This window comes from Manis pentadactyla, chromosome 15 (genome assembly GCF_030020395.1).
Source record: "Manis pentadactyla isolate mManPen7 chromosome 15, mManPen7.hap1, whole genome shotgun sequence".
Classification (NCBI taxonomy): Eukaryota; Metazoa; Chordata; class Mammalia; order Pholidota; family Manidae; genus Manis; species Manis pentadactyla.
Window position 1 is genome coordinate 11,043,876 of NC_080033.1, and position 13,101 is coordinate 11,056,976.

The following is a 13,101-nucleotide window of genomic DNA, read 5'->3' on the forward strand; positions in this document are numbered from 1 at the left end:
TGAGGAGTGATTTAACCCCTCTGCATGCCTCAGTCTGCCCCCCTGGGCAGTGGAGATGGCAGCTGCCCTTCTGTGCGGGGTGGCAGGGGGAGGTTTGCCGTGGACCCCGGGAAGACGAGCAGAGGCTCAGAATGCCCCGGGACTCGGGCAGAGCTGTGTGAGTGTGGGTGTGATCATCGCACAGAGAACTGTCGTGGGGACTAGAGAGGCCAGCTCTGACAGAGTCTGCCTCAGAAGGGACTAGAAAAATGGTGTCTGTGATGCCTGCTCACCAGGCATGGCCGGGTGACCAGCCCCCACCACCACCCCCTGGCTGCCCTCTGTTCCTGCCTCAGGCACGTCTCTTTCTCCTTCATTGCGCTGCTTCTACTTTTCTGTGCCTCTTGGTCCTTCTCGCTGACCTTCCATCTCAGTCTATTTCTCTGGCTCTCGCCTCTGAATCTCTGTTCCTTGCTTCTCCACACCTCCCCACACCTCTCCGCGTCTGCAGCTCTCCCTCAGTCTTTGTCTCTGTCTTTACCTCGCCGAGTGTCTCTCTTCAGCTCTCTCTCCTCCGTTCCCTGTGTCTCTCTCCACCTCTGCTCTGGCGCTTCCTCTGCGGGGGTCTTCCTGATTCCTTCCCCCTGTTTCTCTGGGCCCCGGTTAGTCATGCCGTCCCTGTCTCTGGTCCTCTCCCGAGGTGTCTCTTCTCTTCTCTCTCTGACCCCTTGTCTGTCTGTCTGTCTGTTTCTCTCTGTTCCACTGCCCCTCTTTCTTTCTCTTGTTTCCCATCACCCTGAATCCCTTTCCCTTGCCCCCTTCCTTGCACAGGCCCTTTGCTCACACACCTCCCCATCTCCTGGCTGGCCGCCCACTGCCCGCAGGAGGGAGTTGGATGGCAATGCTTACGTAACTTTTTGTTATGCATACGGGCTGAGGGCTGAGGAGGACGCCAGGAGGGAACATTTTCTTCCCTCTCACCTTCCTCGGGCCTCTCCTTTTTCCCCAACCTGACCCCCTGGACGCCTCTCCCAGCTCCCTTCTTCCTGGATTGGGTAGAGAGATTTGATATCTGCCTCCCTCACCTGGAGACAATCAGAGAACAATTAGTGCAGGACCCAGGGAGTGGGGGCTTAGACAGGCGGACAGAGGCTGCAGTGGGGGGCACTTCCTAGAGAAGACGGGCAGCCTGGCTCTATGCCTCTCCTCCAGTCCCTAGAAAAGGTGCAAAGTAACAGAAACAAGGCGTTAATGGAAACTTGAGCGGACCATCCAGTTCAGTCCAACAGAGGCTTAAGACATGCAGCTTCTGAAAGCCAAAACCGAGACCTCTGAGGACAGGAGCGATGCTCCCTCCCTAGCCCGCTGATTTGGGGCTTCAACAAGTGCTTTATTATCTATCCCCTTCCTGGGGATAGTTGGTCACCACGGCGCTTCCGAGGATTCTGTGGGTCACTGCCCAGCCACCAGACAGCCTATCCTCCCAGCATCCACATTGCAGCCTTAGGATCTCCTATGCCCCTCACACGTCTCACTCAGGGTTTCTTACTTTCTCCCCAATACAAACCAGCCTGTTCCATCCCCAGACCAAGCTCCATGTCCCCCCACCCACCCTACAGGCAGCCTGTGGAGAGGAGCCCCAGCAAGGGCTGGTGGGAAATAGCTCCTGGAGGTGAAAACTGGTGCAACCAATCCTAACCGTGCTCTTGGAGGGCCCCGTGACCTCTGTCTGTTTTTGTGTCAAATGGGATTGGTGCACAAAGACCTGAGCTCCACCAGAGTGTGAAAATAAGGAGCTGAGCCCAGGGAGGCACAGGAAGGGCAGTCCCCCTTCTTCTCCTTGCCTCCCCTGCTGGCCCAGCATCCTGACAGCCCCACTATCTGACGGCAGCCTCCAGCCTCAGCCCTGTCAACCTCACTGCTCTAGCCATTGGCCCCACTTGCAGGAAAGTCTTCCCCGAGAACAGATTCCAAAGGGCTGAGGAGCCAGATGAGAGAGTGGGTTGAATGATGGTAATGGCACCATGCTGAGGGCTCTAAATACAGTTATCCATGCGACGTGGCAAGGGAGGTTCTGTTATTGGTATTCCCACTTATAGAAATGGAAACTAGGTTCAAAGAAATTAGGTGTCTTGTTCAGGATTATACTCTATACGAAAGTAGCAGAGGCGGGACCTAAACCTGGGTTCCCCCCGACCCTAGAGCATTCCATGACCTTGGATGTGCTCTCAAAGGATGAAATTGGAGGGTGTGGACATGGGCGAAGAGGAGGCTGAAGGGATGAAGAAAAGAGAATGGCCTCATGAGCCTCACACTCCGTGTAACTAGAAGTTATATAAACCCCACAGCCATGGCAAGCTCCCATGTGGGATCCAAGCCCAAGAAATTTAATCCAAAAATATTCAGGTTACTGAAGAAGTTGAGTCCCAGGATCTTTGTAGCCAGGGCCCACGGCCAAGGGCTGTTCCTTCTTCCCAGTTACATGGAGATCTGAGAGGTCTTTGCCCTCTTCTAGTTTGCCACATGGCCATCCTGGTGATCTTTACCATCTGGAAGCATGAGAACAAAAGCAGCAAGATGCCTCAAAGTATTTATCTCTGCCATGTCTGGGAACCTGTCTGGCACTCCACTCCCTGTCCCCAAATTTCATAGTGATGAGTGCATCAACTATCAACCCTGCTCTTTGTAGATTATTTTCCTTTTGTTTATCTATCAGCCCCGAGTCACTCCCTATGACAGACATTGTTAACTGCTACCCAACAGCCATTTCCCTCTCTTTATTTAGTAATAGAATCCCTAAATCTGAGCTGAATTCAAGAACATACAAAAGAAAACTGCACTTCTCAGCCTCCCTTGCAGCTAGGCACGACACTGAGGCTGTGAGCAAATGAATTTGAAGGGAGGTGATGTGTGCCTTCTCCAGGTTGTGACTTCCACTCGTCCTGCTGGTTGGAATGCAGACCCAGCAGGTGAGATCATAAGCTGTGAGGATCAGGGCAATGCCCTGGAAAATTGTGGAGCCAAAATCAGAAGAAACTTGGTTCCAGCACCAGAGCTGTCATATCAGCCTCCGAAAGATTACACTCAGACCAGCATGTCAGAGATATGCTGTTATCTTGCCTAAACCACTGTTATTTTTGGGTCTCTGATACTAACAGATACAACATTCTTTCCTCTATTGACTTTGTAACAGAACACCCTCTAACCCAGAATCTGTAGGAACCACACAACTTTAGCCTCAGAGAGACTGACTGCTGTAAGATCCATCCATTCATCCCTAACTGCCCCTGCACCGACTTCAAAAGGCCTTTCCCCTCCAGGGGGGTTCATTCAACCTCCCCTTCATCCTATACCTATTCCACCTATTATCCAGGCATTCTTCCATCCATTTACATCCAACCAGGCAATTGTCTCAAACTCCTAGTTATGCACCCTTTCAATACCACCCATTCTTCTATTCTTTGTCCTCTGATACACTCACCCTCCACTTATCTGTCTCTCCCTCCTACCATGTATCCATTTAATGATCCATCCACTCTTTTTTTCCAATCACTACACCCTCTTATCCATCTATCAATATATTTATTTATTCCTCTTTCCTTCACCAATACATTCAACCTTCCACACACTTACCATCCTCCCATTCACTTATCCATTGATCCATCCACATCCAGTGTTTCTGTTCATTTGTCAACCTACCCAGCTATTCATTCATCCATCCTTTACATCATTCAGTCGCACATCTTTCCATCCAGTCCTTACATTCATCCACCTCTACCAGCTTCGATCTCTCTAAGCATCCATTTTCCCCCATTCATTTCATCCTCATCAGGAAACTCCACAGCGCTTAACTCACTTTTCCTCCCTCCCAGTCTGACCCTTTAATTGATTCCTGAGTTATCTTCTAACATTTTGGGGAAGGGAGAGGTTAGGATCTGGTCTCCTCATCCAATGTTAGAAGAAATGAGGAAGTGAAGGATCAAATCTCTTTGATTTCTTTGAGTTTCTAGTTTTCTGTATACAGAGTTTGCACAGATTTTGTTATATTTATAGAGCTTAATATTTCATTTTGGGGGGATGTTAAGTAGTACTTTTAAAAAATTTCTATTCCAGTTGTTCATTGCTTGTAAGTAGGAATACATTTGACTTGTGTTCTGTGACCTTGCTAAACACACATTTTTTGTGTGTATTCTTTAGGATTTTATGCAGAGACTTTCATGTCATCTGCAAATAAGAAGTTGCATTTCTTCCTTTCTATATGCTGTTTATTTCTTTTTTCTTGCCTTATGGCACTAGCTAGGACTGCTGGTATGATGTTGAATAGGACTGATGAGAGAGAACATCCTTGCCTTGCTCTTAGGAGAAAAACATTTAATTTTCCACCATTAAGTACAATATTACCTGTAGGCTTTTCATAGATAACCTATTATTAGATTAAGATAGTTCCCTTCTATTCTTAATTTGCTGAGATTATTTATCATGAATGGATGTTGAATTTTGTCAAAAGATTTTTTTTTTTGCATCTACTGATACAATCACATTTTTTCCTTATTTAATAATATGGTTAAATTCCCTGACTGATTTTTTGTGGTGTATTTTTTTATATATTGCTAGATTCAATTTGGTAATGTTTTTGCTAAGGATTTTCACATTTGTTTTTGAGAGAGATTGGTCTGTAGTTTTCTTTTCTTGTAGTGTCTTGTCTGTTTTTAGTATTGGGGTAATGCTGACCGCATTAAATGAGTTGGGAAGAGCCCTCTCTTCTTCAGGGAGAGGCTATTTAGAATTGGTGTTATTTCTTCCTTAAGTATTTGGTAGAATTCACCAGTGAAACCATCTGAGCCTGTACTTGTCACCTCCTTTCCCTCCTCTTCCTCCCCTCCTCTTGCCCTTTCTTCTTGCAGATTCTCAACTACAACTTCAATTTCAATTTAGGTTATTTATTTATCCTTTCATGAGTTTTGGTAGTTTGTGTCTTTCAAAGAATTGGTGTGTTTCACTTAAGTTTTCACATTTATGGGCCTAGAGTTGTTTGTAATAGCCCCTTATTATCTCTTTAATGTCTGTGGATCAGAAATGATGTCCACTCTTTTGTTTCTGATATTGGTACTTTGTCCCTTCTTCTTTGTTTCCCCGTTAAACTGGCTAGATCAACTTAACTGTTTTTTTTTTCCCAAAAGAATCACTTTTGGTTTTATTGAGTCTATTTTTTCCTATCAGTTTCATTTATTTCTGGTCTAATTTTTATTATTTCCTTTCTTCTGCTTGCTTTAGATTTAACTTGCTCTTTTTATTCTGGTTTCCTAAGATGAAAACTTAGGTTATTGATTTTAGATCTTTCTCCTTCAATGCTATAAATTCCCTCTATTATTACTTTAGCTGCATCCCACAAATTCTAACTTTCATTTAGTTCTAATATTTTTCAGTTACATTTTGAAAGTTTTGACACATGGATTCTTCAGAAGTGTACTGTTTAGTTTCTGAATATTTTTTCTACATCTTTCTTTTATTGAAATCTAGTTTAATTCCTTAATGGTCCAAGAATGCACAAAATATTATTTTTTCTTTTAAATCTGATGATATTTGTTTTACAGTCAAGAATATGGCCTATCTTAGTCAATGTTTCATGTTTACTTGAGAAGAAAGTGTATTCTGCTGTTGTTGAATGGAGTTTTCTTTTGTTTTTTAACAGCTTTAAGGAGATTATAATGAACATCTAATAAACATATTGGAAGTGTACAATTTGACAAGTTTGACATGTGTCTGTTTCCATAAAAAAGTATGACAAGACAATGAGCATGCTTCTCACTCTTTATAATTCCTCCCTGTGCACACCTCCCCCTACCTCACCAGGTGGCTGCTGATTTGTTTGCTGTTACTATAGTTGCATTTTCTAGAATTTTATGTAAATATAATCATAGACTATGTACTCTTTTTTTATTGGTCTAATTTTGGTCACTCAGCATAATTATTTTGATATTCCCCCATGGTGTTGCACTTATCAATAGTTGGCTCACTTTTTTATTTTTTAAATTCAAGTATCATTGATATACAATCTTACAGTTTCACATGAACAATATTGTGGTTTCAACATTCACCCATATTATCAAGTCTTCACCCCTACATTGCAGTCACTGTCTATTAGAGTATTAAGATGCTATAGAGTCATTATTTGTCCTCTCTGTGCTGTACTGCCTTCCCTGTGACCTACCTATGTTGTGACTGTGAGTTATAGTGCCCCTTCTCCCTCCTTCCCCACCCACCCTCCCCAGTCCCTCCCCTCTGGTAACCGCTAGTCCCTTCTTGGAGTCTGTGAGTCTGCTGCTGTTCTGTTCCTTCAGTTTTGCTTTGTTATTATACTCCATGATACTTGTCTTTCTCTGCCTGGCTTATTTCACTGAGCATAATATCCTCTAGCTCCATCCATGTTGTTGCAAATGGTAGGATTTGTTTTCTTTCTATGGCTGAATAATATTCCATTGTGTATATGTACCACATCTTCTTTATCCATTCATCTACTGATGAACACTTAGGTTGCTTCCATATCTTGGTTATTGTAAATAGTGCTGTGATAAACATAGGGGTGCATATGTCTTTTTGAATCTGGGATCTTGTTTCTTTTGGGTAAATTCCTAGGAGTAGAATTCCTGGGTCAATGGTATTTCTATTTTTAGTTTTTTGAGAAACCTCCATATTGCCTTCCATGATGGTTGAACTAATTAACATTCCCACCCACAGTGTAGGAGGGTTCCCCTTTCTCCACATCTTTGCCGGCATTTGTTGTTCCTTGTCTGTTGAATGTTGGCCATTCTAACTGGTGTGAGGTGATATCTCATTGTGGTTTTAATTTGCATTTCCCTGATAATTAACAAGGTAGAGCATCTCCTCACGTGCCTGTTGGCCATCTGAATTTCTTCTTTGGAGAAATGTCTGTTCATATCCTCCACCCATTTTTTAATTGGGTTATTGGTTTTTTGGGTGTTGAAGCATGTGAGTACTTTATATATTTTGGATATTAACCCCTTATCAGATAAGTCATTTATGAATATATTCTTCAATATTGTAGGATGCCTTTTTGTTCTGCTGATGGTGTCCTTTGCTGTACAGAAGCTTTTTATTTTGGTGTAGTCCCATGTGTTCATTTTTGCTTTTGTTTCCCTTGCCTGAGGAGATGTGTTCAGGAAAAAGTTGCTCATGTGTATGTTCAGGAGATTTTTGCCTATGTTTTCTTCTATGAGTTTTATGGTTTCATGACTTACATTCAGGTCTTTGATCCATTTTGAGTTTACCTTTGTGTACGGACTTAGACAATAATCCAGTTTCATTCTCTTACATGTAGCTGTCCAGTTTTGCCAACACTAGCTGTTGAAGAGGCTGTCATTTCCCCATTGCATGTCCATGGCTCCTTTATCATTTATTAATTGGCCATATATGTGTGGATTTATATTGGGGCTTTCTATTTTGTTCCACTGATCTGTGAATCTGTTCTTGTGCCAATACCAAATTGTTTTGATTACTGTGGCTTTGTAGTAGAGCTTGAAGTTAGGGAGTATAATTCCACCCAGCTTTGTTCTTCCTTCTCAGGATTGCTTTGGCTATTGGAGGTCTTTTGTGGTTCCATATGAAATTTAGAACTATTTGCTCTAGTTCATTGAAAAATACTGTTGGTATTTTGATAGAGATTGCATTGAATCTGTAGATTGCTTTAGGCAGGGTGGCCATTTTGACAATATTAATTCTTCCTATCCATGAGCATGAGATGTATTTACATTTTTTTGTGTCTTCTTTGATTTCTCTTATGAGTGTCTTGTAGTTTTCAGAGCATAGGTCTTTCACCTCTTTGGTTAGGCTTATTCCTAGGTATTTTATTCTTTTTGATGCAATTGTAAATGGAGTTGTTTTCCTGATTTCTCTTTCTGCTAGTTCATTGTTAGTATATTCCATTCCTTTGATTTTAAATCTAAGTCTTTATATTGAAAGTGGATTTCTTATAGACAACATATAGTTGAATCTTACTTTTTTTTATATGGTATCATTAATATAATATACAATCACATGAGCAACATTGTGGTTACTAGATTCCCCCCATTATCAAGTCCCCACCTCACACCCCATTACAGCCACTGTCCATCAGCATAGTATGATGTCATAGAATCACTACTTATCTTCTCTGTGCTATACTGCCTTCCCCGTGCCCCACCACCACATTATGTCTGCTAATCGTAATGCCCCTTAATCCCCCTATCCCTCCCTTCCCACCCACCCTCCCCAGTCCCTTTCCCTTTGGTAACTGTTAGTCCATTCTTGGGTTCTGTGAGTCTGCTGCTGTTTTGTTCCTTCAGTTTTTGCTTTGTTCTTACACTCCACAGATGAGTGAAATCATTTGGTACTTGCTCTGCCTGGCTTATTTCACTGAGCATAATACCCTTCAGCTCCATCCATGTTATTGAGACTTACTTTTTATCCAGTCTAACAACTTTTTTGAAATGCTGTATCCATTAAATAATAACTCCCCGTTTATCCTTTATTTTGGAATAATCTTTTTTCTGTATGTAGAATTCTTGCTTGACAGTTTTCTCTTTCAACATTTGAAAGATGTCCCTCTATTGTCGCCTTGCTTGCATGATTTCTAACAAGAATTTTGCTATTATACTTAATCTTGTTCCTTGTAAGAAAGGTGTGTTTTTTCCTCTGGCTATCTTCAAAATTTTCTCTTGGTCTTTGGTTTCCTGAAGTTGGAATATAATATGTGTATATGTGGGCTTTTTCATATTTACCTTGTTGCTATTCTTAGAGGTTCTTGGATCTGTGGTTTGGTGTCTGTCCCTGCTTTTGGAAAAAAATTTAGCCATCATTCTAATATTTCCACTGTCCTATTACATCTTCCTTCTTCCAGCATCCCAGTCATGCACATATTATACCATTTCATAGAGGGAGGAATGAATGGGAAGGGAGGAGAGAAAGGGAGAGGAGAGGAGAAAGACAAAAGGAGGGGGAGGTGAGATAAGAGACAGAGAATGAAGGAAGGAAGAAGGAAGATACAGAGGGAGAGTCTTTGAAAGAGGGAATAGAGGGAGAAGGAGAGAAAGGGGATAGAGAGTGAAGGCAATGAGGAAAAGAGGGGGGAATGGATGGTGGGACAAGGAGGTGAAGGGAGAGAGTTAGGAAGGAAGAGGTAAGAAAAGGAAGGAAATAAAGGATAGCTCTCAAAATGATAAAAACAATTCTCAAAATAGATGTACATGTGTTACAGATTATTAATTCATTAGTGAGAGTACCATGTACAAAGCTGTTCAAATATAAATGAAACACTAGGATTTTTATAGTAAAAATAAAAGGAAATATTGAGTTAAATACAAAATTGGTTAATGTTTAATTTTATTGTATTTTTTTTTGATTTGGGGGCAAGGTTACTTACTCGACCAAACAGAAAAGATAGTTATCATGACTTGGCAGTTTTACAGAATTGTAAAAAGCTTAGATCTTGATCAATTGTGTAAACAAATTGATTCCATTTTTGGAATGAGATTATCTTTAAATGGGCCTGTTAGAAAATATGCTTAGTTTAATATGAAAAAGTCCCTTAATCACTTTTCCCTTATTTCCATGTTTTGGATAAGTTTTCTGAGCAGAAGGAAAGGAATTCAGAAGCCCCATTCACTACCCCTCCCACTGTCCAAAAAAAGAACGACTCTTGTGCCAAATTTGCTCAGCAGAATTTGGTTCCTGAGACTACAAGTTTATTTTGGATGGGAATGAAAGCAGCAGCCACGCGTTGGCTGTACCTTCGTGTTCCAGATGAAGAGGGCATCCTTCCCCTCCTCCCACTGTTTGCACTTTTCTAAAGTTAATTCCTCCCACTCCCAACTGGAAGAATCATAGACCACTGAAACCTTAAAATCATAGAATTCTGGAATCTAGAACAACAAATTCTGAGAACCATGTAATCTTAGAAAAATGCTAGCTTGGGGAGGGTGTTTAACTCGGTTTACAACTGTCCCATAGGACACCTCCCACAGTGGGTCTTAGACTATGCGTGAAGATATCCCAGACTCATGCATCTTGCTTCTCTTGAAACACAATTCAATTCTAGGTATCCTCCCTTCTACTGCAGCCAGAAAATAAGCCAAGAGATTTCTCCAGTTTCCATGGTGAAGGAAGTGAATGTCACTTCTTCACTTAGCTTTTCCTGATCCCACTTCCATTGTCCCAGCAGCACTCTCATTTTCATTTTAACAAATATTTATTAAATGCTTGCTGTGCGCCATAATTCATTGACTACTCCCCCAAGCCCCAAAGAGCAACCCAATCATTTGCCCCATTTTCCAGTGGAGAAAAGGAGGCATAGATAATGTCCAAGGCTGATTCTCAGGGAATCTTAGGACCATACCACTTTACAATCACCTAACCATGCTAAAAGAACCCCGATTGACTGAGCCTTGTATTACATGCCAAGGTCTACGTTAAGAGCTTTACATGCATGTTGTCAGAAACTTCAAAAACCCTGTGAAGGAGGCACTATTGTGATCATGTCCAAAACACAGATGAGAAAGGCACAGAGAGGGAGGCTCAATTTTCAGTGTGCCTCATGTCTGTCAGTCTCCGACGTCATAGGGTGCTGTTCCCTGTGTGCCAGAGCCAGCTGAGCCCACCTGAGTCCTTTCTCCATTGCTCTCCCCAGCAGTGACCCTGGGACTTCAAAAGAGCCTACGTAGGACTCCTCCTGGTATCAGCAAGCACCTGAAGAACTTCCCCCATGTTCCCTTGTATCACCTGTCGACATCCACCCCAAGCCCAGATCTCCACCTTTGGAAATGCACCCTTAATGGTGTGCTGGTAAATGTTTAACAGCCAGCTCTTGGGTGGGTGGGTGAGGTGGGGGTAAGCCCTGATTTGTAGTTTTCCAATTTCTATGGTGTAAATATATCCACCACCACCAATTTCAAGCAACCAGCCAATCTGGTGTCAGTGAATATGGAGCTGGGAAGAATGTGCAGAAACCACACTATCATACAGTATTGTCACCACATAGATACAAACAGACATAAATAACCTCAAGAGCACAGCTAATGGTAAAATAATTAGGAAGTGTGAGCTTTGAATGTATTACCTTCTTTTAAAAATATAATGAATTCAATTTTAAGTTTACATAATTTAATTAATAATGACTGTGTTTCACAACCAGCTCACATAATTCCTGAACACTTAATAATCAACTCTTGCACCAGCTCCACTACACTGCTGCCCCTGACCTACATGTTTTGCACCAAGCTCTGCTGAGATCTCTGCCCAGGAGAGAGAGAAAATTATGGAGGGCAAAGTTCAGGGCTAGAATTCAGCACACACATGCCGGTGTGGTCCTATGAGTTGTTAAGGGCATCCTTTGGTAGGGGTTGATAAACAGCCAACTCAGACATTTCTCCAGGACTGTCCCTCAGCAATATTCCCATAATTCAGCAACAAAAGAGGCCTCTAGGCTCCATCACTAGCCAATATCTGTCGGGGCTGCACCAGTTGTTAGGTATTTTTATTCTCACAGCTGGCAATATCCAACTACATACATTTTGCAATACCTCAAAACTAACAGTCCATGCTTTGTGCTGGCATTGGGTCAAATTACACATCTCATGCCTTTTTGAGAAACTGGACTAAAAATATTTCCAAGGGCTCTTCAAGCTCTAGACACATTGTGATTCTAGGCCAGAGTCCCAAATGAGAGGCTAGGAAGAACGAGGAGGACAGGGGACGTGGAAAGAAGTTGGGTGTAGTTACAAGTACCAGAGATACCCCAGTGGGTACATGGGATTATGGCATTAAAGTACACTGATGCACAGAAACTGGGAAATAACAGATGACTGTTGTTTAAGCAACTGAGTTGTGTTTTGTTATGCAGCATTAGATAACTAATACACAGATATTTCTAGTTATAATAGAGGAGAGTTAATTTTCTGTTAGAGAGATATCATGGTTCCATTTCAAACAAATAAATTCAAGTTTTTAAAAAGGAGAATCAGTTTAAAGAAACATTAAGTAAATATATTGGTGGTACTCAGAGGTGGGAAAAACAAAGTAGGACAATGTCTGAAGCTGGACTAACACTTACCTGGTTCAATCATTTTCAATCATTCTTTACTGATAGAAGCTGCATATTCATTAACTGCTGTAACACAGACCCAAAATAACAGTTTAAAGGGATGGAAACAAGAGGGAAGTTTAATTTTCTTTCACTTAATGGCTCAGCATAAGCAATCCAGGGCTGACCAGGTAGATCAATAGGGTTAAAGACCCAGGCTTCTTCTATATTGTTGCTCTTCCTTCCCTAAGGTGTTGCCCTCCTCATCTCTACATCCCATTCCGCCAGTAGAAAGGGTAAATATTTAGGAGGAAAACCTGCCTCCTCCCTTTGTGCAAGTTGCATAGGCCACTTCTGCTCAAACCTCATTGGTCAGAACTTTGGCATGTAGCCAGGCCTAGCTGCAAGGGAGCCTAGGAAATGTGCTCTTGCATAGCCGTGTGGCTGGAGAGAATTCTGTTACTATGGAAGGAGGGGAAAACAGGTATCGAGACATCTAGGTGCTTCTGCAATACAAACCTTCCCTCAAGTAGAGTCAAATATGGATGATGTACCAAACCAGATGGTAATGAAAACTATACTTCCAAGCACTCCAAAATATCTGGATGTCTTTTCCCCTGGCAGGCAAGGTAGAGCTCAATAGTGCTTAACATTTCTGGGAGACACACAAAACTCTCCAAAGTTCACCCAGCATCCCCAGGTTATAAGAACACTTGCTTTCAGGGGACTTGAGTCATCTCTGACCACAGGCCCTGCCTTGTAAGCCAGCTGTTTGGATTAGAAGATAACCCGCTTGTCAAAGCACACAGCTCAGTACCTGGCACAAAGATGACACTTAATAAATAAATAAAAACTTCCCTAGCAGTGTTGCAGCATTTCTTAGAATGTGTCATAAGGAGTGACGTGGGACTAGGCATAAAATGATCCAGGTTCCGTTTCACGCACATGCGCCACGGGGCCCCATCACCCCCTCTCCATCTCACTTTACCCCGGGTTTGTCTCTATCTCCGTATCTTTCTGTTTCTTTGCTTCTGTCTCCCTGTCCATCT